Below are 302 nucleotides of genomic sequence, written 5' to 3' on the forward strand. Positions count from 1 at the left end.
ATCAGTAAAATGTATTAGCTGAGTTAGTGAACTTTAAAAAGAAAATTTGGGGGACTTAAAAAGAGTGAAAAAACTTTATAAAACAATAAAGTCATAGGGAAGAGTGGTGTTCAGTGGTGGTTAAAATAAACTAATGTGCTTGTGTTTAGGAAATTAGAAATACCGAACTTTTGACATTGCTAGAATAATTTATAATTTAAAATGCATATTAAAATGTCAAGATAATTATTAAAAAGAAAAGAAATACAGTTCTTATTGTGTTAGTCTGCTCAGGCTGCTGTAACAAAATATCGTAGACTAAG

This window comes from Ovis aries, chromosome 4 (genome assembly GCF_016772045.2).
Source record: "Ovis aries strain OAR_USU_Benz2616 breed Rambouillet chromosome 4, ARS-UI_Ramb_v3.0, whole genome shotgun sequence".
NCBI lineage: Eukaryota > Metazoa > Chordata > Mammalia > Artiodactyla > Bovidae > Ovis > Ovis aries.